Consider the following 26201-nt stretch of genomic DNA (forward strand, 5'->3'; position numbering starts at 1 on the left):
GCTGTGGTTTTGTGGCTAATCATCGGGCAGGCAGCAGCTGAAGTTGCTTATGATATCGACCGTGTGACTTTGGCCAAACCAATTAACCTGTGCCTCTTGGAGTTTTTATAGAGCACACAATATGCGGATCCATGTTCTTTACGGGAAAGAAGATCCATGAATGGCCATCTTTGCTTGCCCTTAAGTAAGAACACAGGTATGTTCATTTCAGGGGGGCATTTGTGTTGGGCTGCAGAAGTAGTAGTAGTAGTAGTAGTAGTAGTAGTAGTAGTAGTAGTATGAGAGTCAGGTTTGCGTCTTTTAGCACCTTAAAGGCCAACAATATTTCTGGTTTTTATGCTTTTCAGAGTCCCGGCCTCAGCCAAAGGCCTGGTGGAAGTGCTCTGTTTTGCAGGCCCTGCGGAACTGAGAAAGCTTCATCAGGGCCCTCAGCTCTTCTGGGAGCTCATTCCACCAGGTTGAGGCCAGGACTAAAAAAGCCCTGCCCAGGTTGAGGCCAGGCATGCTTCTCTGGGGCCAGGGACCACAAGCAGATTAGCACCCACAGAGCGAAGAACCCTGTGGGGGCCATAAGGAGACAAGCGGTTCCTCAGATAGGCAGGGCTCAAGCTGCAGATGGACTTAAAAGTTAGTACCAAATTCTTGAATCTGATCTGGGCCAGAACTGGCAACCAATGCAGCTGCTTCAGCACAGGCTGGATGCGGGCCCTCCAAGTTCTGCCAGTGAGGACCCTAGCAGGTGCATTTTGCACCAGCTGTAATTTCCCAGTCAATGAAAAGGATAAGCCCACGTAGAGCGAGTTACAGAAATCTAATCTGGAGGTGACTGTTCCTTGGGTCACTGTGGCTAGACAGTCCAAAGGCAGGTAGGGCACTAACAGCCTCACCTGGAGAAGATGTAAAAATGCCATGCAGGCTATACCTGTGACCTGGGCCTCCACAGAATGGGGGGCATCCAGAATCACCCCTAAATTTCTGGCCGAGGGCATGGTGTTAAGCTGCACCCCAGCCAGAGTTGGCAAATGTGCTTCCTGTCCAGCCTCTTTTCTTCCCAGCCACAGGACCTCTGTCTTGGAGGGGTTGAGTTTCAGGCAACTCTGCTCTAACCATCCAGCAATGTTTCCGGGGGGGGGGGGAGTCCCGGTGGCCGCCCATGAGGAGATAGAGTTGGGTGTCATCTGCATATTGATAACAATCCAGCCCATAACTGTGGACCAGCTGGGCCAGAAGGCGCATAAAGATGCTAAATAATGTCGGGGAGAGTCTGGTGTGTACGCTTTTCAGAGTCCTGACCTCAACCAAAGACCTGGCGGAAAAGCTCCCACACGGGAGTCAATAGGGATGCAATAACTCCTTCCCCTCAGCCACCCCCCGTATCTGATTCTGGAGAAAGTAGCACAGCCATTGAAGGGCTGTCTCCCAAATCCTGGCCCCAGCAAGGCCAACAAGGTTATAGGAACCTTCCAGGTTTAAGAATTCACCCCTCTCATTTCTTCAGTCACTCACTATGGAGTACAGAAATCAGGTTCTAAAATTAAAAGTGGTGCTTTTCTGCTCTCACATGTCTGATTGCGTGACAGGAGACGATGAGTTAGACATTAGACGTACAGTACAAGGACTGGATTTTATTTCAGCGGAAGATGGAACTGAAAGGCGGAACTTTCTGATTCAGAGATATGTCTTCTCCTTTTGACCAGTAGGGGGTGCAGTGACGCTATAAAATAATCCACACACTTCTCTTCCCCCCCCCCAACACATAATTCTCCACAAAACATGTATTGATAATGAGAATGAAGGGTCATCAACCTGATTTGACACTAGCTGAACAAAAGACCCGTGCTGTAAATTAAGATCATGGCCAGGAAACATTAGCCTTTATCGTTTTAGGAAAATGTATGTTTGAAGATTAGAAATATACCAGTAATATTAGTAAATAATAACCCCTCCCCCCAATTACTCTAGAATGAAAGGGAGAGAGTTTGGTGGTAGTTAGTGAGTTTATATCTTAATTGTGTCTTTTCTCCAGGATGTTACAAGGGACATTAGCCCAGCAGCAGTTGAAATGTTAATCGTCATGTACTGCAGGTGAATACTAATAGTTTGTGCTGAAATATAGTGGTAGGTTAGCTTTGCTTTGAATGGACTGGCTGATTTAAATGGATCGCATGAAAGTCTTAGAAAGCTGACATCATAACAAATGGTCTGCAATTAAATTCTAATGTGAAAGTAACATCTGAAATGGGCATGCTGTTCCCTGACCTTGTGGGTGCTTCAGTGCGTGGCAACATTGATGTTCTCCTTTGGAGCATCAGGAGGTTTCTAGATCTGAGACTCTTTTGCCGTCGGCAGTAGATTCAGGATGGACACAAAGGAGCACTCGTCGCTCAACGCGTTACTCGATTTAGTGGATTTCACTACCCATGGAGGTATTCAGGACTATGAGCATAGACAACTTTAGAAGGGGATCAGGCAGAGTGAGGAAAGGTAGGTCCTTCAGTGATTACTAGCCATGACGACCATTATATAAATCCAAATAATAATAAATCAAAATAACAACAACAACAACAACAACAACAACTGCAAGCTCAAGGCAATCCTGTCCAGAAAGGCCTCATTCCGGTGCTCCCATGCGCATATAAGTGATGTGGAACCGATATTTCTTTGTATTTGCAAATTAAGAATGGGTATGGGCTTTTTTGGGGTATTGTGTCTGCCACAGGGTGCTAAGGAATCCATCAGGAATCCATCAGGTTTAGAATAATAGAATCATAGAGTTGGAAGGGGCCACACAGGCCATCTAGTCCAACCCCCTGCTCAACGCAGGATCATAGAATGTTAGAGCTGGAAGGGACCTCATGGGTCATCTAGTCCAACCCCCTGCACTATGCAGGACACTCACAACTCTATCACTCATCCACTGTAACCTGCCACCCCCTTAAGACTTCACAGGATCAGCGTCTCTGTCATATGGCTATCCAGCCTCTGTTAAAAAATTTCCAAGGTTTGTGAAGATGAATCGATTGCCGAGGTTTGTGAAGATGAGGCAGCCAGTGGAATTTTCCTCGCAGAGATGCCATCTTGATTTGTCAGGAAGCCCGCTGGGTCTGTGCGAGTGGGCTGGAGAAAATTAGAGGTAGTTAAAATTTTAAATACACTTTACAGCTGTGTAGGAAAGTTTGCAAGGAAGAGGAAGAGTTGGTTTTTTACGCCCCCCCCTTCACTACCTGAAGAGTCTCAAAGCAGCTCACAATTGTCTTTCCTTCCTCTCCTCACAACAGACACCCTGTGAGATAGGTGGGGTAGAGGAGCTCTGACAGAACTGCTCTGTGAGAACAGCTCTAAAAGAACTGTGAGTAGCTCAAGGTCAGCCAGCTGGCTGCATGCGGAGTAGTGAGAATCAACCGGGCTCACCAGATTAGATGCCACTGCACCCAGCTGGCGTTCACTCAGATGGCTTTCTCAGTAAAAATCTGAGTAAAAGCAGACTCAGCACCTGCAAGCAAAAAGCAAGGGTGCTGCTCATAAAGCAACAGGGCATGAGGAATTAGGTTGCCAACTTGAGGCTGGCAGCTGGCAGGAGACTTAAACGGGTAATGTTGTGGCATGGCTGTCCACACCATACTGTCCTTTCCCGTACAAAGGAGCGATGCTCTGTCATGCACTATGGTTTAGCCCCAGAGGTCTGGGTGAATACTAGCGCTCAGCCTGATGCTGTGACATTACTTGCAGGTCTTGCCAGAAGCGATGTCAGCCCAAAGCTGATCACCCCCAGAACCATCAGATAACTGGGGAGCCTGACAAAGGGACCTTTGACTCTCCCAAACTCAAATCCCCCAAATCTGGTTGGCCTCTAATATATGGCACTGGACTTGAATCTAGCAGTTCTATTGCAATCCAATAGGGCTGCCCCCTGCGACTGTCTGCTTAGGATTGCATTGTCAGTATTTCACAAGCCCCTGACTTGATGGTCCCTTTGTGAGCAGACAACGACCTCAGCAGATGGATTGCTAACATAGCACTTTCCCTCCTAGATGGGATAAGTTTCTACCTGCAGGAAAGCTTTCCAGGGGGGTTCTCCCACCCACAGTTTAAAGTGGTACCACACATTCGGTCACCCCAGAATTCTACCCTTTCCTTCTGCTGCCTAAGAAGTCTGCTGCCTAATCCTGTCCTGTAATTAGTATGCCGTATCATTAGTGCATTAATCCCGCTTTGGCCCGGGCAGCAGGAATCCTTGATTAACTAAACATTACGCATTACAAAGTCCTTGAAGTTGCCACAATGACTTTGGATCACATGTCCACTGTGAGGTCTGGGTTTATTTGTATATGTTTTAATGTTGTTACCCGCCCTGAGCATTTGGAAGGGCAGGATACAAATAAAAATCATCATCATCATCATCATCATCATCATCATCATCATCACAATTGCAGTGTCTTATATATATGACCAGCAAGTGTATTATACACATGAGCAGTTGGGAAGTTCATGATTTCATGAATTCTCATGCACGGGCTGGTTTGGGATGGGAAACTAAGGTGACCAGATTGTCCCACTTTTGGAGGGACATCTGGGGGCACCTGGCAAATTGTACTTATGTTGAAATTTAAAAATGTATATTACAATACTATTTTTGCATTCTATGAAAAATTTTGTTGCTCCATCTAGACCAAATTTTTAATCAAGAACCCCCCCGGTCAATGGCGTCCCGCTTTACCAATGTTAAAATCTGGTCACCGTAAATTAACCCTATAAAAGGGTTGAGTTCCAATCAGTTGTTGTTGGTTGTATCCAAGTGTTGGAGTTAATAAAGAGTTGGTTCTGACTCTCTGTTCTCTCCCATCTGTGTGTCTTTAATTCCTGGCCCTGTTAGGATTTCATCATTTCAGTCTTGTTTGCGCTCTTCTTGTTTGTTGTAATTATCTTTGTAAGAAAAAAAAAGAAGTCCAGTATTTCGTTTCGGAAACAGGGAATGGGTTTAAAAGTGCCGTTGGGGATGACTTTGACCTCATTTAGTCCCCAATTAAGGAACACATTGGCTGCATTCAGCAAATTCCTTTAGCAAAGGCTAAGGATTTGTTTCAGTGGTTTCTCTCTCTGTGTGAAGGGCTTTCCAATGGTATCTCTTTAAATTAGCTAAATCCAATGAAGACGGTACACAGATATAAAATCATTAGTACTAAAATAGAAATTCGGAAAGTGCTCTTTTAGTAACATAAGATAGGTATCATTGACTGAACAATGGTCCACCTAGTCCTATATCTTCATTTTTAATAGAAGCCAGTGCTGGAAATTAGGGGAAGTTTTTAAGGGAAGGTTTTGTCTTATGTGTCTTCAATGCATCCTGTTCCAGAAAGTTATACAGCGCAAGGGCTGAAAAAATATTCTCATTTTGTTTGTTTTTATATTTCTTTGTGTTTTTGTTAACACTTTCAGTTCTCCTGTGATAGAAAAACCTTTCTACAAATTAAGTCATAACACTCCTCCAAAACCAAAGAAGGAACATGGCTCTTCTACCACCTTCTGAAAGACCTTTCCATAGCATTGCAGCAGCTCACTCAAAAAACCTGCAAATGGTCAGCCATTGTTTATTCTTACAAGGATTGAAATTGCTAGGAGGCATTGTGGTACCAAAATAGGAAAAAAAAAAGAGTTTATTCTTGTATGCTGCTTTTTTCTACCCAAAGGAGGCACAAAGCGACTTACAGTCACCTTCCCTTTCCTCTCCCCACAACAGACACCCTGTGAGGTGGGTGAGGCTGAGAGAGCCCTGATATCACTGCTCGGTCAGAACAGCCTTATCAGTGCTGTGGCGAGCCCAAGGTCACCCAGCTGGTTGCATGTGGGGGAGCGCAGAATCGAACCCAGCTCATCAGATTAGAAGTCCACACGCCTAACCACTACACCAAATTGCTACCTGGGCAATACCCAGAAGGTTAGTCCTTCCCTTGGGGGGGGGGTCTGAAGTACAGTGAAAGAACTTTTGCTTTGCATGTAGGCTCAATTTTTGGCCGCTCCAGGACCACATCACAGGTGATGTTGAAAAACCTCTGCCTGAGAACCTGGAGAGCCATTGCTTGTTTCAGTGAACAATACTGACTTTGATGGACCAATAGTCTGATGTGTGTGTCATTCTTTTGTGGCATTCAGACCAAAAAAAGACTGTCTTAAAAAAAAATCCATATGTGAATGGCATACATGGCAAGCTTTCTTGCAAGCAATTCATGTATTAATTCCTCTCTGCCCATTAGTGGGTGTAAAGTTTAGATCTGTTCTGTACAGACTTGCCCCTTCTTATTTTATACTATCTGCCACTTTGGATCACCAATTAAATTCAGAGGCTCCTACAACTTCACAAGTACCCCCTTCAAATGACTTTGGATTGTCAGTGCCTTCGTTGTCTAATGGATGCACTTTTCACACATTGTTCCTTAGATCAGCGGTCCGCAAGCTTCCACTTGCTGCGGACTGCTGCGACGTAGTGGGGGAAGAGGGTGGCCCGGGGGCCCGTGCATGCACGACAGCCCCAGCACAAACGCGCATGCTCGGACTGCTGCGCATGCACGTTTGCGCCCAGCAGGGGCGCAAACGCGCATGCGTGGCAGTCCGCGCATGCGCATTTGCGCCACCGCCATACCGGCAGCTGCGGCTTCCCCTCCCGGCCCCTCCGGGCCACAAGCAAATCTCTTCCCTCCCCTCCCGAAGCGAGAAGCTTGCCGGGCCGCGAGCTAATCGGCCGCTTTGGAAGCCGATTTGTTCGCGGCCTGGCGAGTTTCTTGCTTTGGGGGGGGGAGGGAAGAAGGAGCCACGGCCCGGCGCCGAGGCCTTCGCAGCCCGGCGCCGGGCCGCGGCCCGCGGGTTGGGGACCACTGCCTTAGATCACATCTTTGGGGGAAGTGCTGTTCGTGGTAATATGTCCCTCTTGGCAAAAGGCAATTAAAAAAAAAATCAGCGAGTTAAGGTGGAGGACGCAAACATGTATGTATCCATGCGCTGTTGCCTACATCTATTACTGCGTTACCCTGAGATAGCAATATGCTTTCATTTGACTGCACAAGCTAAACAGCCTAACACAGTCGCTATTAAATGCCTCCTTACATTTCTCAGTACAATCCATCACGGCGTAAACCCCAGATGTAGTCAAACCAAATTGAAAGTGAGCACATCTGAAAGCAACCAACTGTGGAAAACGACAGATACAATGCAAATCTGACCCCCCCTTCCTTCTCTTCCTTTCTCCACAACAAAATTGGGTTTTGATGCTTCAAAACAGATGATCTCATTGTCTTCCATTCAGCCCAAGCCCACATCCTCTGCCGTTTGAATATATATATATATATATATATATATATATATATATATATATATATATATATATATATATATATATATATATATATATATATATATATATATATATATATATATATATATATGTTATTTGTATGAATGTTCTGTTTTGTTTTCCTTTTCTCCTGTTGTGAAGTCAGGTGTGTTCCTCCCCCCCCATTGCAGCAGCCACATCATTTGCCTTGAATTATTCATAAATGTAATCTAAACAATAAGAGCAGGAAAGACGTGGTGAGGGGAAAAAAGACACCCTCTTTTGAAGGCACTTGTAATTGTTTCAAGTGCCAATGGGATTCCAATTATGTTTTTCAATACAGTTTCAGCATATCAAACCGAGTGAGAAGTCGAGGGAGGGAATCCAACGCAAATCCAGCAATCCACATACAGATTCCCTCCCCTCTTGGTATTATCTTTAAATTACATTCCCTTTTTATCGCCCTGTAACCATTTCTATTGCCTTTTAAACAGAGGATTAGGTGCACAATACCAGAGTCACTTTGGAATAATGACTATTTTTGCTGTTGGAGAAAGATGCTATCGTGTTTAGCGCTCTGTAAATGTATGCAGACAAAACCAGAAGGGACCTGGGTCAAGTGCTTGATGGCTTCCAAGGCTGAGGACAACTTGGGTGGAAGAGCTGCCTGAAAGCCACTTGTACACGCTCCATCTCATCTGCAGTGATGCTTATTTGCAGGCAGTGGCATTGTTTGTGTGAACACTTTCCCGTTTGTGATTTTTGGTGATGGCATTTGAGATCAAAGCCTCTAGAGATATCTACCTGCCTCTCGGTGTGCTCTTTGTGGGTTTTTGATTGTTTATTCCTTATCTAACAAGGGTTCTATTGAGAGGTGGGAAGTTGGTGCCTTGTGCTGTCTTGGTAAGCTGTCTTTGCTTCTTCCCTCCATCCTCTGCCTTTATGTAGCTTCTTAAATCAAAAGAGGAAGATCATGTGTCTATAGTGGTAGAAAGTGCCTTCCAAGCAGCTCATCTGGAGCTGATAGATCAGCTGTTTGGTGGCTCTTCCCCCCCATGACTCTTCCCAGGCAGTAGAAATTGTTCCTCCGCTCCCTGTGAAGTGGGAGGAATTGATTTGGCCAAATCCAAAAGGGTCCAGATGATCCTTCAATGGTTGGATTCGGTCGAATTGATTTGGTAAAATGCAAAAGAGTACAGATTTTTTTTCTCTGTCATTCCTCCTCTTCCCAGGCAGTTGGGAATGTCTCCTCTGCATGAGAATAGGAGGAGGCATTTAAATGGCCCACCAATCAGCTGATCCTGCACTGAGCAGGGGGTTGGACTAGGTGGCCTGTATGGCTCCTTCCAACTCTATGATTCCACGATTCCCAGGCACTGTCCTTAAAATCTTCTAACATCTGCCAAGGAAGTGCTGGCAACCCTAGCCATGAATCTGCTGTTTGTTTATTATTCCTAATTTTTTTGGAAACAAGTTCCTCAAGGTGAGCCACAAAAGTAAAATAGAACATGAAAAAATCATAGAAAAGCCATGATAAATAAAACAGGAAAGATATTTTTAACGTATCATAGCTATGCTGGCAGCATACTTCAACAGGAAAAGAAATGCTTAGAAAGTCTGTCAGGCAATAGAGATAATTGATGATGGAAGCCTGAGAACTTCCTTGTGGAAGGAGAACCATGAAAGACGGTGGTGGACCAGGACTGGGAAGTCCCTGTTCTGCCTTCAAGTTAATGGAGTGACCTTGAACCAATCTTTCTCACTCACCCTAAGCCATGGCCCAGGGTGGTTGTGAAGGAAAACCCCTGTTCATCCCATGGAAAGAAGACAGATGTCCAAGTCCTGGTCATATCATGTACAGCTGCCCGCTGCTGTGTGCAGTAGGCCCTCTTTAAGGATGGGCAAGTTCTTTCGTTGACTTCTAGTTGCACAGATGTCCTGCTGGGAATGCAAGAGGCTTCTATTAGTGAAGGACAGGTATACTGTCCCGATTTAGAGAGATTAGCATTCGATAGATGATTCCAATGTGCTCATTGTTGTACTCCATCACCTGTTTTCTCCCCTGTCCCCTGCAGAACAGATGCTGATTATACTTAGCATTCACAGAGCGCTTGGGGATGTGCAAAGTCCATCAAATACACTGACTCATTGTAATCTTCGCACAGACAAATTTCCGTAAAGTAGATTAATATCTCAGTATTAAAGGCAGAAAGCTGAAGCAGAGAGATGAGCTTGCCTATGGCTGTCTTGCGAGTTCATGGCAAAGGTGAGTCTAGAGATGTAAAATTTCTGGTAATTTTGAAGCCACAGGAAAACAAAAAGAGACATTTGGGGAGAACAACGTTGGAGTCCAGTGGACCAATAAAGTCTGATTCTGGGCATAAGCTCTGGGGAAAACCCAACACTTACTGTCCTATCAATCCTAAACTAATTTTACTGCTTTCATAAAATAAAATACATCATTTGTAACTCAGCACATAAAATTGCAACATTTGAGATATTTATGGGATGTAAAAGTTATAAACCCCCTTGTTTTGTACAAGAAAATTGCAAATGGAACCAATAATTGAGAGAAAACTGCAAGGGGATACACCCTGTGCTCTCTTAGCATATCTATCTTAATTTTGCTTTTTTGTCTAGAGCTAAATTCTCAAGGAAACTTTCAGTTTTCCTGGTGCAGTTTCTGCCCCATCTCCTTTTGATGTTTTGTGTCTCCATCCTGCAAGATTGGTCAGTAAGCTACTATTTACCCAGTCTGTGGGTAAATGCATCACAGTGGTTTGAGGGTGCGGTGAAATGATCAGCCATGTCAGATTCAAAGGACAACAGAAAGCATACAAGAGTGAGAAGCCATGAAATCTATGCACCCTCCCCCTCATAAAGACTGAGTATTCTTCTAGGTGCAGAAATGCATCTTGGATTTAAGAGTTTTGGAAATCTACAGCATGCCCACGTTGTCATTAAAAGCATTTCACTCATACTAAAAGATGGAATATTTCATAGGAGGATTTTTTTCAGTACCCTTCCCCCTAAAAAAAATGGGAGGAAAGATCCTTGTGGTCAGGGAATGGAATTTTGTTCTCTGGCTTTTTCAGCTTTCCCCCTGGGGCTTCACATCTCTAGGTAAGAGTCAACTTAGGGACTGCTGAGCTGAGTACTTAGCCAGTTTTCCACACTGGTGCTGTTGGGAAGGTGCAGTTTACCACACTGGTGCTGCAGCCCTCCAGATGTCAATGAACTACAATTCCCATGAGCCCCTGCCAGCAAAGAGACATGGGAATGGTAGTCCATGGACATCTGGAGGGCCGCAGTTTGACTACCCCTGATCTGGAGCAAGATCGGCATGGTGGGACAAGAGGATCTTCATGCCATTGGTCAGTTTTGGTTTAATTTCTGTGAAAGAACACTTGCATAATTTTATGGTTGGGGGTCACCACCACATGAGGAACTTTATTAAAGGGTCACAGCATCAGGAAGGCTGAGAAGCACTATTCTAAGCCATCTCAGGCCAGCTGTGCTGGGAGCAGCAGGATAAAAGTGGAAGAAAAAGCCATCCAACCAAATAAATAAATAAATAAAATCCAGCTATACTCACAGGATAATTCCTGCTACAGAGATACCATAACTCAGGAGGAGTACATCTCTCTGAAATGGCCCTTTGTTATTTTATTTTACAACCATTGCAATTGTTTCCTGCCGATTTCTGATGGCTGGTGTTCATGAACCGATAATTTACCTGTCAGTTGTCATTGGGAGTGGTTGCCATATTGAGATAACAAGCCTACCAAGCACAAGGCAGTTTGTGGACAGGACTAGTGGTAAACTGGCACAGGTTCCACTGTGGTGTTATTCCTAGGTGCCATTAACAGCTACCCGGGAACTCCTGGGCACAGTAGATGGTTAGGCTGATGGCTTTGTGGTATGCTCCTTCATTTCCTTTTTGCAGTCAAAGAAATGGTCCGCTATTTGTATTTCATTGTTTTATGATTGGTAACAGCATGATTACAAATGAACAGCAGCAAAATGAATGCGTGTTCACTTTCCAGCCCCAACGTGAAAAGTATTTTATCTTCCTGGAAAACAAGAAGAAATGAGTCAGAAATAGCCAGGCTCCAAGAGGAATGAAGACAATTAATTAGGCTGAAACCAGAAGGGAAGAAGGGAAACTTAAAGGGAGGATAGTGTCACAGACTATCCATAGGGCTTTGACTTTACCCAAAAGAAAGATGGCCCTTTGAGTACAATACTCACCCTAAAGAATGATTATGCACCCAAGGGTCTCATTGTTGTGCAGTAGTAGTATCCAGATTTAAGATGTATCCAGATTTAAGATGGCACCTTTTTTTTTTAAAGCACACATGAATAGAAACAGTCTTCCTTTCAGTTAAATGGGATCATTTGTTTTTCAATTCCTATACTGTAGTGACATTCAGAAGTGACTTATTCCAGCTAAGTGAAAACACCTTGATAAAGGTGGTGAGGTGAATATATCCTCCGTAGCATGCCGCTCCAGGGCCCTATGCCCCAAAGCATCCTGGTGCCTGTTTATGGCAGATGTTGTCTCTGCCCCCCATCCTCCATTGAATCTGCTGGCCCACACCGCCTCGCCGCCTCGCCATCTACATGCTTAAGCCAGAAGAATCCATTACCAGAAGCAATAAACTGTGAAATTGTATTTGGAGCATAAAGAGGCCACCCACATGTAATCCGTCCAAAAAAGAAAACTTCCACCGAACTCAGGAGGCCAACAGCAGGGCTGGAAGCCAGAGTCTTTCATTCTGATTGGAATATCATTCAAGCACTTTTTCAGAGGCGGGCTCCTTCCCCCTCCCACATATAACTGGTATTGAGAGAAATTGGATTAGTCATCTTGTATAGTCAAGTTACGTTAAAGCTGTTGTGGAACCAGAGCCTACAACAGGAGCAACCCATCCCAGGATCTCTCCCAAATGACTGTTAGTGCAATTTGGGCATAATCTTTTGAAAGATTAGAGTCAGGCTGCAACCCTCTTTCCGGGCTAACTGGGCCACGAGGCAGTATGTGCAGTATAGGAGTCAACACAGGCAAGATAAATCGAAAGGCTGAAGCGGTGAAGTGGTTTGATTGTTGGATGATGATTCGGCAACCCCAGGTTCAAATCCCCAATCTGCCGTAAAGCTTATCGGGGGGGGGGACCTTTGGGCTTGGCCTCTATTTTCAGCAAGCTGTTGTAAGGGGAAATGAAGGGAGATACGTAGCCCTGAGTTCCTTGGAGGAATGACGGAAGAGAAACATGACAGCAAGAGAAAGTAGACTCTAGGTCAGGGGTAGTCAAACTGCGGCCCTCCAGATGTCCATGGACTACAATTCCCAGGAGCCCCTGCCAGCATTCGCTGGCAGGGGCTCCTTGGAATTGTAGTCCATGGACACCTGGAGGGCTGCAGTTTGACTACCCCTGCTCTAGGTGATGGGTGAGTTGATCCTCCCAGCATTTAAAAAACTGAAGCCATGAGGGGAAGGGGGTTAATTCTTCCCCTTAATATTTAACTGTGTAAAACTGCCACCTTATACCGATATTAGTCCTCAATGCTGGTGGTGGTGTGTATGTGTGTGTGTGTGGGGAAGGCAGAGATCGCTAACTGCCCCGAGCGTCTCACACAGATTTAATAGGCATGCTGCAAATTTTTGAAGCAAATGTTTTTGACCATTGAACTGACTGTGCCAAAAGGTGTCAATCAGGTGTCAGTAAATTACCCAGCCATACTGAAGAGCTACATACACTGTCTGAGCGGGTTCTCACTGGATATGAATCCCGTAGCTCCCTAGAGATGAAATTTTCAAGGTATGAGCTTTGGAGAGGTTTTTTTTTTTTTTAAAAAAAACCTTTTGTCAAAAGGTTTTCCCTGGGATTTTGTAAAACTGCCTGTGCGAGGACGCTGCCGATTCAAACGGATCATTAGCCATTACTGCTGCTAGGCTTGAGATGAACAATGGGAGGTAGGATTGTATTAAAGCAGGGCATTTATTTAAGGACTGGTTCATATGATTTGTAATTGATATTTGATTCTACTGTCTCTTTAAAAAAAAGAGCCGGCAACTGGATTCTTGGCCATTATGTGGAAACATCCCACATAACGCCTGGAGCCACAGCTGCGCTGCCTCCGTTGCTGCCTCCTCCGCCCGTCTGGGCTCTCCTGCAGAGAGGGGTGGGCTCGGGGGGCAGCCAGTGGCGGCGTGGTGAATGGGGCTGGGATCTGGAGATGGCCAGCTGCCACCACTGGCTCTTCCAGGCTGCCTGTGCTCTCCAGAGGGTGGGGGCAGCCTCAGGGTTCAAGTGGTGGCAGTTGCTAGTGAGGCCCAGAGCCAAGCCCCATTCTGAGGCCCAGAGCCAAGCTCTCCTGATGCTGCAGTCAGATTTGGAGAAGAAGAAGAAGAAGCAGAAGAAGAAGAGTTGATTTTTATGCACTGCTTTTCTCTACCTGAAGGAGGCTCAAAGTGGCTTACAGTCGCCTTCCCTTTCCTCTCCCCACAACAGACTCCATATGAGGTGGGTGAGGCTGAGAGAGTCCTGATATCACTGCTTGGTCATAACAGCTTTATCAGGGCTATGGCAAGCCCAAGGTCACCCAGCTGGCTGCATTTGGGGGTGCACGGAATCAAACCCAGCTTGCCAGATTAGAAGTCTACACTCCTAACCAATACACCAAACTGGCAGTCAGCAGCAGCTCTAAGCCTTGCCAGCTCTCCTGAGGGTGGGGGCAGCCTTGGAGAAAAGCAGTGGCTGGTGAGGTCCAGAGCTGAGCCCCATTGACTGCTACTGCTCGTCCCCTGAGGCCGCCTGTGCTCTCCTGAGGGCGCAGGCAGTCTCAGAGGACAGACGGCAGCAGCATGGCAAATGGGGCTTGGTTCTGAGCCTCCACTTGTTCTTTGAGGCTGCTCACTCTCTTCGTCTACTGGCACGATCTCTACGTCATGTCCATAGTTACATCAATTACATCCATTTCTGGTGTGAGCCAGTAGATGTTTCCACATCAACAATTGCCTTTTGTACAGAGCCATCACCCAGCAAGGACTGGAGTGGGGCAGCAGAATTCAAGCAGGCCATGTGAGAAGGCGTATGTGCAAAAAAAAATGGTGGGACTATATTGGAGGGCAAGGAAAGGATACAATGAAGCAAGTTCCATGAATGGGCCAATGAACAGTCAAATTGATTATCAAAAAACTAGCTCCATGCTCACTCTGGGTGGAAACCCGACCAGGAAGCCATGTCTTCTGTCCTGGAAAGATTACTCCCGAATCATAAATATCTTTCATTTCTCAGTGAAGAAGATCTACCCTCTATGAGCCGAGAAACACTCCACCTCCAGTAGATTGCACAAATGAGAGATAAGCACTTGAGCCTTCAACATTTCTTCTTGGGCATCAGAGTGTTCACCTAGGTTATGTTTCTTGTGCATCAGCATCTGAGGGCACCCTGAATCAAATCAGATCCCCGAGCAGAGAAGCTGGGCCCTTCTTTCCCTGTGGACTCTTGCGCTTGTCTATTATCTGTTCTTTCTCTGCACAGTTCATCTTGCTACTAACAGTACTGCTCTTCCCTGAACAGGCTGGGATCCAGGGGGAGTTTTCCAGGACTTAGTTTCCTTTGGAGGAGATTGGGCGTCTGTGTAATAGACATTTCATTGACACGTATACAAGCAGAGCATAAGAAAGGACAACAGATGCCCACAGCAGGCAGTGCAATTATGAAACCTGATTGTCAGTACAACAGTATGGATCACTGCAAACACAGCTGCCAAGAACCCCCAGGGGCTCCCAGACAACAAAGTTCCTCAGGGCCTGTCACTCTCATGCCATCCAAGCTCAACTGAAACATCATATAAAAGCAAACCACATAACCTGCCATGGTCCTTAGGCCTTCAGCAATTACCCAACTCTGGAAATTTCTCCCTTCTTGCTGGCCTTACTGATTAGGCTGTTTTGAGTGCAGCTAAGCTCATGCCATGACCTAGATTACTCAGGCTAGCCTGTTCTTGGACAAACTAGATCTTGGAAGGTATGCAGGGATGACCCTGGCCAATACTGGGATGGGAAGTCTTCAAGAAATACCAGAATTGTGATGCAGGGACAGGCAATGGCACATCACCTCAGAACATCTCTTGCCTTGCCCATGGGGTTGCCATAAGTCAACTGTGACTTCATGGCATTTTCTACCACAACCACCAAACTCAGGGCTAAGCACATTTTCTCAAATTAGATCCCACTGCCCTTGTCTCTCTCTTCCTCCTGTCACTCTCAGAAACTAATCTCAGAACCTATCCTGCGTACAAAATTACGGGTTTAAAATCAAATCAAATACTCTTTATGATGGTACTAGACCAGTAATCAAATTACAACGTACATTAAAAGGTCATTGATAATTAAAATAGTATAACATCTGAAACATTCCAGCTATAAGAATCAACATTCTAATTTAAAAACTTACAAGCATTATCTCAAGCAATTGAGACGATCTCTACCCAAGTTGCTCCGAATCCACCCAGCTCTGCCTTTTTTTGATTGCCTTCCAAGCAAATCTGGCCACAACAGAAGTTATTTCTGTGCGTTGGTTTGACAACATGTCTTTGATCACCTCTGAGTTGGACTTATTCTGTGGGGATGGTATAAGTTCTCTCCTGAATTGATCGTATAGCCTACATTGGAGTAATATATGTTTCGATGTCTCAATGGGTTTAAAACATGGAATCTATGGAAGATCTAATTACCAAGTATTCACCTTAACAAAGGATGCTCTCCCTGGGATGCAGGTGTTATCACCTTTCAGTTTGTTTTCCAAGCGGATGATGGTGGAAAGTGCCATAGAGTTTTCACCCTGGAAGTCCCTTCCAACTCTATGATTCTATGATTCTATGATGGTAATAAGTAGTTTATATTGCTCTTGGGATGTGGTGTTAGCCGAAGACTCTATCACAGATGACAATGCAGATAGATCATTTCCCCTCCTTTTGATTGCAGAGCCTCCTCCTTCACTGTAGCAGCTGTTGGGTTGTTATGCCTGATTACAGGAGGTAATTTAGAAAGCCTCTCACGACTGAACAGACATCATATGAGAATAGGTATTTAAAAAATTCAATTAGGTAGTACAAAACTTTTCACCATCAGGGAACCTTTTCCCCTTCGACTTACCTGTCAAAAGCCTTGGCTGGCACAATCCTTCTACATTGCTGAAGAGGTTACTGAAATGGCAGCGTTAGGGATGGAAAATCCACAGGGACTTTACCATCCATGGATGCTCTGATGCCAGGCAAGGTGTCATACTTTTTCTAATCAAACATCTTGTGCGTTTTTTTGAATGCTATTTTGAGTCCAATGGTACCTTGAAGACCAACAAAGTTTTATTCAAGGTACAAGCTTTTGTTTGCATGCACACCTTGAATAAAACTTTGTTGGCCTTAACGATACCATTGGACTCAAATTTTGTTCTGCTTCTTCTGACTAGCATGGCTACCCACCTGAATCTGTCTTCTGATTGCTAGTTGGTGAGAGATCAGAGAAATCTAAGGTCCATTCCTAAGGTGACATCACAGCGTTAATGTTGCTGAAGTCTTACCATTGTGTAACGCTATTTTTTTAACATTACGTACGACGTCGTACACAATCTGCAACACTCCTGCAAAAATCGCTTCATTGTAGTGCTTTTCGGGAAATCCACAAAAGTGGATTAGGCTCTCTAAAAAAAGTGGATTCCCCCTTAAAAAACCGCTAGACCCTTGAGAACAACGTGCAACACATCCGAAAAAGACTTCTGCGTTCTCAATATAGCAATAGGAAGAATGTCCCTCCCTAACCTCTCGCCCCTGCGCTTCCGGCGTCGCGATCACCATTTTTTCCCTCTGTGGCTTGGCTGGCCAGAGCCATGGCCCTGGCCTTGAATGTGGCTATCAACCCCAGTGTTACCTTGATCCTCTTGTTTTTATCTAAAAACTGGATTTTGATTTGATTGTTTTGGTTATGATTCTATTTGTGCCCTGTTTATATAGGGTTTAGAGCCTCTTGTGGCGCAGAGTGGTAAGGCAGCCGTCTGAAAGCTTTGCCCATGAGGCTGGGAGTTCAATCCCAGCAGCCGGCTCAAGGTTGACTCAGCCTTCCATCCTTCCGAGGTCGGTAAAATGAGTACCCAGCTTGCTGGGGGGTAAACGGTCATGACTGGGGAAGGCACTGTCAAACCACCCCGTATTGAGTCTGCCATGAAAACGCTGGAGGGCGTTACCCCAAGGGTCAGACATGACTCGGTGCTTGCACAGGGGATACCTTTACCTTTACCTTATATAGGGTTTGTAAACTGTATGGCCTACTTTGAGCCTAAGTCTTACTTCCATAAGATTTCTTTTTAATGACCTTATGTTGCTGTATCATTTTTTTAAAGTCGTTTTCTTCATTCCCTTTGAAAGACAAACAAAATCTGAATCATAGCAAGAGAGAAGATTTCCCCCATTTCAGCTCAGATGGCCTATCCAAATGTGTACCACAGATCAAGGTGAAGAAGTTGTAGGGCTCAGAGTATGAATGGTCATGAAGTATTCATCAGTGAATCCAGAATTGATGGACCTGGTTCACAGGCCCAGATCATGAGGATAGAGAGGAAGGTATTAAATTTGAGAGCCTAATTCGCCAGCCTGAAAGTGCTGTCTTTCTTCAGCACTGAATCCAAGTCTTTGAATGCTCTTTTTGAAAGGCTCCAACAATAAAACATAAAAGACCCATTGTAAATATGTCTCCTGTGTCAATGTGGTGCAAGGAAAAACTCCTTGAGGAAAATAGTGTTCTGGACTCTCTCGTAAACATGCCATGTATGTCAGTAAGATCGTGCAGATATACAGGCTTCTAAAGTGCAGAACTTTCTGATTAGACCACTTCCAAGCTGGTAGAACTTAGTTTTCTTGAATGGGTAAACAAAGAAAGTTAATCTTGGATTATTAATGCTTGCCCCCTTGTTATTTCTCCTCAGTGTGCAGTTTACAAGGCTTTGTTTGCTTCTGTATATTTACTGGGGGTTTTCCTCACAGAGTAAGTGGCCTTTAGATCCTCAAAAATCATCTTTGGGAGATTATATCTATTTTTGAAATGGACACTAGACTGTGGATCGAAAATGAAAAATAATATCCACACAGTGGGAGCAGGAACAGTCAGAGGATAATTTTTTTGAGGGAAGATCTGGGTTTGTAAAAAAACCTTATATCAAAACAAAGAAACAGATAGATAAATATATTTTGGGAGGGTTAAAACCCTCCAAACAATAAAAGCAGTAACTTTAAGAGATGATTGTCCACTGAGAACTTGCAATACTTCATCCTTAAATGTTGATGTTCATTTTGGGGGTTGGTGTGCAGTCTCAGTAATAATACTGAGCCTTCCAAGTTTTGGTTTGTGTCAGTCAAAACTATGTGTATGTGTGAGAGGGAGGAAGAGGCTGACAGAAGTAAATGATAGATTGGAGGGAAAGAAGCTAGAAAAGTGAAGAGAAGAAGCTGAAACTGGAAAAACAGAATGTGGTACATAGGCGTGTGGGAAGGAGGAAGAGGAAGATAGGACCTGTTTTTTTCTACCCCGTTTTTCTCGACTCAAAAAATCCCCAATCAGCTTACAAATACCTTTCTGCTAAGCATCATCTGAGTGGATAATAGAGATCACTTCCCACGGAGAAACCTTAGCATGGCCACAAACAATTTATCTCTCTGTGCTTGTCAGAGTCACTGTGTGGTCCCCTAGACTGTTTATGCACTGTCCTAGCTCCCATGCAAGAACACAAATCGGGGGTGGATGAGGTGCACGGGGCCAACTACTCCCCCATGTGGGTGCAGGAAGAGGTGGGGCAACCTGCCACGACTAAAACTCCAGCCTGCAGCCCTGCATGAAACCTCCAGTGCATTTACGGTCGTAGTGAAATATCAGAAAGTGAAACCAAACAGCAAAGCAACGTTCTGATCCTGCCTTCAGAGACAGCCATATTGTGATTGCCCATCTGAATAAAGTCACTTTGAGATCTGACCTTCCCTCTCTTGGTATCATTTTGTGGCAGCATCCACTACCTTTACTTAACATTCTAAAAGTATTCACTTGCTAAACAAAGCTGTGGATCCCCGGAATACATAGCATTGACCTAAATGTACCAATAGTTTGACCTGGAGTGAGACAGCTTCATCAGAGAATAGAGATGTTAAGCTTTTCTGGAGATAATATCACATCTAAGCCTCAGCCATTGCCCACATCCCATGAAGCATTTAGTTTTACCAGTTCAAAATTGCTTCAAGCATCTGTCCTAAGACAAAATACCATTTCCAAGGGGACAATACCCACTGAGGGCTCTGCAATTCATCACACTCCCCATGCTCCAGTTTTGGCTGTAATACCCTCATATATTAGAGCCTCTTGTGGCGCAGAGTGGTAAGGCAGCCGCCTGAAAGCTTTGCCCATGAGGTTGGGAGTTCAATCCCAGCAGCCGGCTCAAGGTTGACTCAGCCTTCCATCCTTCCGATGTCGGTAAAATGAGTACCCAGCTTGCTGGGGGGTAAACGGTAATGACTGGGGAAGGCACTGGCAAACCACCCCGTATTGAGTCTGCCATGAAAACGCTAGAGGGCGTCACCCCAAGGGTCAGACATGACTCGGTGCTTGCACAGGGGATACCTTTACCTTTACCTTTACCCTCATATACGTTAGACAAGCATCCCCTTAGTGGAGGAAGAAACAGGGAAGATATAATATATCCAAGTGTTAAAACCTTGTCCCCATTTTAATTAATCACAATGTTAATGCCTCATCACTGCCTTGTTAATTTAATAAACCTGTTTAGGCTATTAATTGATATGTAATGGAGCAGTGGTAGCAGTTTCATGAGAAGGCGAAAAAGCTTCAGAGCTTTCTGCCTCTCCACTTGGAGGGAACTAAACTTACTGTTCACTGAACTAGTAGTTAATAATGCTCCTTGACAGGGTAGCTTGAAGCAGCTGTCAGAAAAATATTCATTTTTTCTCCTTTTCCATTTCTAAATATTTCCAACTCTTTGGCTCATGACAAGTTCCAGTCACTGGAAAATATTATAAATTAAAAAGGCAGGTAAAGAAATAAGAGTTAAAATATTTCAGTATTAATCCATTACCACTGTAGTCTCTGAAAGTCTGTTTAGATTATATGAACATAAACATGCCTATTTATATATTTATTTCTTATGGCTTTTTTAAAAAGTGCTGAGACTTGCATGTTGATGATCTTCAGAAAAAGGTACTTCCTGAAATAAGAAGTCTAAAATATCCCTCTGTCCCTCACCCTTCTTCTTTTAAAATCAGGTAGACAAACATTCTCTATTATTGCCCATAAAGCATGATGTTTACAATCACCTGCAGACAGAAATCTATTAGAACAGGATAATCTGAAGAGGCGGAATGGACTTCACAATCCATTTGATAAACTGCATCTTTATAACCTGTCTGAATGGTGTCTTTGGAGTCCAATAAATGGTGGTGAGGCGGGGGGGGGGGGAGGAGATAGGAAGAGAGTACCCTCCAGTGTGACCATAAAGAGGAAAGGGGTGGCACAAGGCTTATTGCACTGATTTTCTAAGAATTCTTTAATTAGTTTTAAAGTTATGCCTTTTGTATGTAAATATTTGAGAAAATATTCCACAATAAAACATGCCCTTTTACAGTTCTGTTGGGGATTCTAGAGTTGGAAGGGACCTCATGGGCCATCTAGTCCAACCCCCTGCACTATGCAGTGACTTTCATTTGGGGCTTTAATGGGTTCATTTTGGGGCCACATTTTCTTCTGCCAGAGGCATGACACCCACATCTGCATCAGTCAAAAGACACAGGGTATGTAAAGCCTTAAGAACCTCAGCTATAATCTTTCCTAGCACAATAGCCTCTCTTAATCTGAGTTTTTCTTTTATTGTCTTGCAGCCTGCTGTCTCACTCCTTGTTTTGACTTCCTTCATTCCGCTCTTCTCAAGCAATGTTTTTTCTAATGGTCCCTCATTCCTTTACTGGAGGTGAGAGCTTGAAAACCTTTCTAATCTACTGGTCACTTTCTGACATAGCTGGGAACTTACCACACAGCCCCAATCAATTTGCCATCCTCATTTGTATAATCAAATACAAAAAAGGTAGGAAATTCCAAAGGGCTTTGGGGTGGCTGTGGGTATTAAGAAACGACAACAGGACATTCAAGCATATACCAATGGTTTAAATAGCCTAAAATTTCATCTGCAAGTTATAGTGGTATGCACTTGAATGAATTATTTTAATGTCATATCATAATTTCAAAAAGGGCATGATTATCATTTTCATTAAGTGTTGGGCGTTTTTTCACACTGGAAAATCATGCTGGGGAAAATGTTTTTATTAGTGTTGGATTGGATTATCTGTCCATTATCGCCTCTGGGGTGGGGAGTGGTAGGCTTTCTGAAGCAGCTGTTTCTCCATCCCACGGCACCAAATGTTGCGGTAACCTAGTTCTCCCTCTCTACTAAAGGTTCCAAAAAATGCCAAATAAATTGAACAATGGGGACCAATTTTACAGATCCCAGAAAAAGTTGCCCCATTCATCCTTTTGTCTTTTCTTTCCTAAGGGGGCGAAATGGTGGAACTTTCAGGGCAACTTTGTAAAAATTAAACATCCCCCTTAAAACTCAAGAATTGAAAAACAGTAGAAATAAGAACAATATCTTAATAACAATAAATCAACTTCCAGTCTCCCCACTCCAGGGAAGATGTGCCCCTTTCCTAAGAAAGGGGGAAAGAACCATTAGTTACTAATAACAATCAAAAGGAATCCAATGAATGAATGTATTCATCGTCCCTTAGAACAGGGGTAGTCAACCTGTGGTCCTCCAGATCTCCATGGACTACAATTCCCATGAATTTGCTGGCAGGGGCTCATGGGAATTGTAGTCCATGGACATCTGGAGGACTACAGGTTGACTACCCCTGCCTTAGAAGATGCCTGAAGTGGGGACAGCGCTGGAGTCTAGGGCTGGCTTTCTCTCTTTGGTTTCCTCTCTTCCATCCTGCTTCTTGTTTGGAGGGACAATAAAAAATAATGGTCCCACATTTTCAGGATGTGGAGGAAAAATACCCAGAACAGAAAAAAAAAATCCCCCAAAGGTAGTCATACTTCTGAAAAACTGGGATAAGGAAAACAATGCCCTAACAACCTTTGGTTCTGTAGGTGATGTAAGACTCCATTATTCCAAGTTTATGGGAAACGAGGGGTATCAGGAGGGACAATTCAGAAGCTGAAGATCTGTCCGAGGCAGATTTAAAAATGAGGATATTGTTCTTTACATTGGGCTTTTTAGAGATCACAGCCATCAGGCAAGAGATGTGAGTGGTTGTGGAGGGTTCACAGAGCGAAACATTGAACCATGGCATTGACATAGGTGCACTTCTGCTCCCTGTAATGGTATTTATGAAAGGAACCAGAGTCTAAAAAGACAGCTTAATAAATATAAGAAATTCAGTGCACTGGTCCTGCAGCAGGCCATTTTTCTAAATTATGAAAATTATGGCATTCTGCGGTGTATTGCATCCAATACATCTTTGGGTAAGGATTTATCATTTTTTAAATTCACCCACACCTAATCTTTTCAGCATATTTTATTAGAGGGAGAAGTAAAGAAATCAGGGCAACCAAAACAAAAGTCTGTGATCGCTTATGCCTCTGTCCCGGAATGGCATGAAATACAGTCTCAACTTCCAGAATCACAAGGAGACAACTTCTGTGCTGCTTTTTCGATGACTGGGCAGTGCTCTTTCTTTGAAAGACCGTTTATGCTGATGTCAGGCACAGAAACACAGTCCAAGCAAGGGGGCGCGGGTTGGAAGCCCAGCAGCACCAGTACAATGTGCAGCACCCTGCAAACTCAGTGCCTTCTGTTCTTGATATTAACAAAAGTTTGCTACTGTAATACAAGTGCAGTCTTCTCCAAGCAGAATAGGGATGAGAAGGTCTTGAGACCAAGAAATGAAAATGACCTGCAGGCTGGCAATTAGTCTGTAGCAGCTCTCAGCATGGTGAGGCTCCCTTGTACAGTCTGTTATTAAGCAAGTTATGTTAAGCAAGTCTTAGAGTTATGGAAGTCTTATCAAGCTGATCCTTAATCAAGATGAGGATCCGATAGAGGGCTTTCTGCTTTGCTAAGATTCCTTGTGCCCCTAGTGGCTGCAGCCAGAACTACATCTGAGTGATAGAATTTGCTCAACCATCAATGAAATTTTATATGCCCATTGTGTAATTTTATCTGTTTATTCAAGGATGGGGATTTTTTTTTCTAGCTTCTGGGAACAGGCACCATTATTTATAAGCACTTTCCTGTCAAACAGGTACCATTACATATGAAATCGCATAGAAACACTATCATGACTTATACCAGTGGTAAAACCACAGTTCATAAAACACAACCAGAAACAGCAAATCAGCAGCTCATAAACAATGATCAACACAATCTTCAGCTTTAATCCAAACTGAAGCCTCTCTAGTGTTGGCAGAGTTTGAATATGCAGAGAGAGTGTAGCACCAGGCTTCTGAAAGACCAAAATAGTTTTATTTAGAAAGAGAAACAAGTTAACTATGTATACAAGAAGAGATAAATTGAGACCTAACTATCTAGCTAGCTGTTGCCTGCACTCATTCTCCTGTTCAACAACTGTTCTGGAGGCAAGCAGGGAGGAAGTACACTCAAAAAACAGGAAGTCTCCTGTTGAGTCAATCAGGACACTGGAGGAGATAATTTGAAAATCATCAGGATGTTCCTAGCCTAGCTAAGCTTAATATATGTCTCCTCCCATCTCCCCTGAGGGACGCCATTTATATTCTGCTCACTTATGCACACTGCAGAGCTTGCGTATTCCAGCATTTAGAACAAATCAAACAAGGGAGGGTGTTATGCAGTCTGGAAGGCCATGATAGAAGCTGAAGGTGCCACCTTCAGCTCCAAAGGGAGGATATTCCACAATTTGGGTCAGCAGCAGGGAAAGCCCTCCCATGTGTTTAGCTAATCCAACCTTGGCCACAACACCATTTCCCACCGACTTCAGGAATCAGGCAGGATGAGACAGGTGCAGGTGGTACTTTAGACATTAGGGACCCAAGCTGTTTAGGCCTTTAAAGGATGGAGACACTATTAAGACTCCCTCCCTAGCACTGCTGGTAACTAGAAATTGTTGCTAATAAGCTGTCCCGGAACATGCTGCCTCCCCTGCTGCTCATATTAGCACATCATCTTCTCAGTGGTTTGTTGTACATTTTCAAGCCTGAATGAAAAGAACATCCTCCTTGGAAGGCAATTTCACAAAAAAACCTATTGATTGTGATGTGGGCTACGAGGAGTCTTTCCCATTAACATGCAAGAGCCTGCGAATTAATCCCTGACTGATGGTCACAAATGACAATGAAAAGGGAAGAGGGAAGCCTTACGTTTGTCCGCTGTTGTCAGAGACAAATCAGTTGCCCTCCTGGTGTGTCTATACTATCTAAAGCCACCAAAAGGTTATTTGAAAGGGATGGATGCTCAAATCCAGCCAGTTTAGATCCTCCGTCTGCCCAGCGTGGAACTAATAGAGGCTTTCTGTGATGAAAGATGTGGGGGGAGAGGAAATGACATTCCTTCATCCCACTGTGATGCTTCTGACTCTGCTCGATGCAAGCATAATGATGTGATTTGCAGAAATGTCACTTGATTAAAAGATATTTTTTTTAAAAAATACATACAGCAAACATGAGAGACTAGCTCTTTTTCTTGCTTTGGGCTTATTTTATTTCCCATTCCATTTTTTTTTCAAGGATGTATCATTAGGAAACATTGTTTGAATCCCCTTTCCATTAATTACTACTTCATTGTTCATTATCTACCTAGTAATTTCAGATTGGGGCTACTTCTTCTCCTAAAGGTAAAGGTAAAGGTATCCCCTGTGCAAGCACCGAGTCATGTCTGACCCTTGGGGTGACGCCCTCTAGCGTTTTCATGGCAGACTCAATACGGGGTGGTTTGCCAGTGCCTTCCCCAGTCATTACCGTTTACCCCCCAGCAAGCTGGGTACTCATTTTACCGACCTCGGAAGGATGGAAGGCTGAGTCAACCTTGAGCCGGCTGCTGGGATTGAACTCCCAACCTCATGGGCAGAGCTTTCAGGCGGCTGCCTTACCACTCTGCGCCACAAGAGGCTCTTACTTCTTCTCCTACTGTGTGCAAATGGTTGGAATGTCTGCTTGGGTTTGTTGGCTCCCCCCCCCCCCCCCCCCATTTTGCCTTATCTCCATGAAAATTGATCACATATTGTTCCCATAACCTTTGCAAAGGGCGATTCAAGGATCCTGGGGATTCTACTAGCTGGGGAAGCTGAGAGGAGGCAACATATGCTGTTTTGGATGAAGGCCTCCCCAGATCTCCATCTTTCAATTTAGTGACTGTAGCCACCTTCACACATGCCACGGAAAGCACTTTCCAGCCCTCCCTACGCTGTTGGTGGACATATGTGGGGAAAAAAAAATACAAAGGCAGCTTTAAGCATTTTTTTTTTATCAAGTCTCTAAATCAGGGGTAGTCAAACTGCGGCCCTCCAGATTTCCATGGACTACAATTCCCAGGAGCCAATGCCAGCGAATGCTGCCAGGGGCTTCTGGGAATTGTAGTCCATGGACATCTGAAGGGCCGCACTTTGACTTCCCCTGCTCTAAATGAAGGACTGGTCATGCAGGAAGGTTGACTCATAATTACATTTTGGCCTTCTGCACAACTCCTTTGCGTATGTTGCTTTTGATCTGATTTTTAGATTTCATTTGTTTGTACTCAGAGGGAGGCTTCCGGAATTAGTTATCTGCAAGTTCCAACTGGACTATGGC

General features: G+C 44.2%; 1 long non-coding RNA gene across 1 annotated transcript in view; it reads right to left on the reverse strand.

Moving 5' to 3' along the window:
- Positions 1 to 26201, reverse strand: part of LOC143821770 (uncharacterized) — a 97053-nt gene that overhangs the window by 44182 nt on the left and 26670 nt on the right. The window lies entirely within an intron of this gene.

Source organism: Paroedura picta, chromosome 12 (genome assembly GCF_049243985.1).
Source record: "Paroedura picta isolate Pp20150507F chromosome 12, Ppicta_v3.0, whole genome shotgun sequence".
In the NCBI taxonomy this organism is placed as follows: domain Eukaryota; kingdom Metazoa; phylum Chordata; class Lepidosauria; order Squamata; family Gekkonidae; genus Paroedura; species Paroedura picta.